We start from the raw sequence: 2,533 nt of genomic DNA, 5'->3' as shown, positions 1-2,533 counted from the left end.
AAAAAAAAAAAAAAAAAAAAAAAAGAAAAAAATAAGGAAACAAAAACAAAAAGAAGTACAGAGTGGCGCTTTGCAGTTCTAATATGAGCTCTGAACTATAAAACGCGTTATTTGTTAATTGAACACCTAAAAGTCTATGATATTTACGATTTAAACTGCACACCTCCACGGATGCAATATCGCAGCAAATGATAGTGGAAAATCACGCGAGACATTCCACGAATTCGGGACTTAAGTGCATATGCGAAAGCAAATAAGGATCTTATATCTTTAATCGGATTGATTTCTAGTACTATATTATATTATATTATTATACATATGGTTATATACGTTACTATACATTATCGTTACATCGGCCGTTGTTCAATCATGCAACGGTCGATGATATTAGCGTATTTACGTTTAAAAATAACGGTGTCAATTTTTATTCAAGAGGGCTGGTTACGAATTATTCACCGCATACATCGTTACACGTTGATATTTAATTGGTTGGGGTGCAATCTGTTTGTTCTACCTTTCTTCTTTGTTTGTTTTTACGCGAGGAAAAAAAATTTATATATACATATATATTTACTTCCTTACATATAATAATAATAATAATAATAATAATAATATTAATAATAATAATAATAATAATAAAATAATAATAATAATAATTATATTAACGATAAATAAGGAAGATTCTGAGAGAAAGAAAACGAAAATAGGGATGAAAAGAGACAGAGATAAGGAGGGAGGGCAGTGTCACGCATGCGTCCAGACGTATGCGTTGCACCACATTTACGCTTGGATTCGAATTCGCGTGCGCGAATAGGGTGAACATTTACGAACGACGAACGGACGGACGGACGGAAGAAACGTATGTAGATGAGAGGGTTAAAGTGTGTTTCGAAGTTAGAGAATCGTGTAACTCGTATTTGGGTAACACGTCGATACAATTGGTACGTCGAGTCCGTTAGCTATTCAAAGAGCCAAACCGTTACATTGTGATCAAATGATATTACCGTCGATCTTCTCTCTTTTGCAGAAAGGGGCACTTTGCATAGTTAAGTCGGCTACTATCGAACACGCATATACCGATATATAATATAAATATATAATTTAATAATAATAATAATAATAATAATATATATATATATATAATATATATAATAACCAGAATATTAATATATTACGCAGATGATTAAGTATATTAATTAATATATTGGATATAATTTATTTTATTTTGTTTTATCGTTTTAATGATTTTATATATGTGTTATTCACTGTTTATTGTATTACCACGCAATATACCCATGCATATACACAACGGGGACACAAACATATTGAGTTTATATTATGTATTACACAAAACACACAGATATACACGCATATCTATATATTATATTATATTTACAATAACACGGTATACGCAAAACTTATTATTTATTATTATCGGATGGAACGGGGCGAATTGCCTAGAATCTAAATGCACTTGTAGACGATTATTACGACTTTTCTTTTCCGACTTTTCTTTTCTCCTCGTTTTGCTTCTCTCATCGTATCGATTTTTGTCGTGGCGCGACTACCACGAGAGCAATCTTTTGTTTTCGTGTTCGCGAATTATTTTCTTTTCTTTTTCTTCTTTTTCTTTTTCTTCTTCTTCTTCTTCTTTTTTTTTTTTTTTTATACGTAATACATTTTGTTTGTCACACCAAATATATAAGCTAGCCGAGTGTTCCGGGTGCTGGTCAAAGAGAAAATCCGCTATAGACGATCGCGTTAGGATTTTTAAAGCTTCGTAGAAAGAAAATGTTAGATATTTTCTTCGATCCTTCCGTCCTCCTTCTACGATTTCAGCTCGTTTGTCGAATGTCGTTTGTTTTTTTTTTTTTTTTCCTTTTTTCGAACGTGAACGAAATCTGGAAATCTCATCTCTTGTGTGTTTCTGTGTAATTCAATTGTGTCGCAGTTCTTAAAAATTTTCTTTTTCTTTTTTTTTTTCTTTTTCTCTTTTTTTTTCGAGTTTTTCTCAATAGATAAAATGGATGGATATAAAGGAACCGAGATTATATCAAGTTTCTGACGGACAGCGAAGTTTCCGCAGTTCTGGAATTTTATAACTCTTTCGTTAGAGGTGGAAGCGACATAAAAATTTTAGGTCGCGAAACGTTTTCACCGCGGGAAATTTTTAACCGCGATCTACTATTCAAAGTTTTATTATTCGTCGGGTGAAGAGGAATTTTTAGGGGTTTCCAAAGTTGAAGTCATTATTGAGGAAAGAATTATTGCGAAATTTAGCAATTTTAGATCCATATATATATATCTAATATTTGTAACGTACAGTTATATTTCAACCTTCTATAAATGGATTTTCCTTCGTTCGATAAAAGAAAATAGAAGAAAGTTTCACACAAAAACTAAAATAATCCTATCATCTTACTAATTTTTCAAATTAAATTTTTCTAGGTATTCTCCGTTCAAAAGAAAATCGATATCTCCAATTATATTAGATTTTTTTCAAATCTAAGATGAACAAGTCCAAATAATTTCT

Source organism: Apis dorsata, unplaced genomic scaffold (genome assembly GCF_000469605.1).
Source record: "Apis dorsata unplaced genomic scaffold, Apis dorsata 1.3 scaffold_591, whole genome shotgun sequence".
Taxonomy (NCBI): domain Eukaryota; kingdom Metazoa; phylum Arthropoda; class Insecta; order Hymenoptera; family Apidae; genus Apis; species Apis dorsata.
This window is presented reverse-complemented; position numbering follows the sequence as displayed.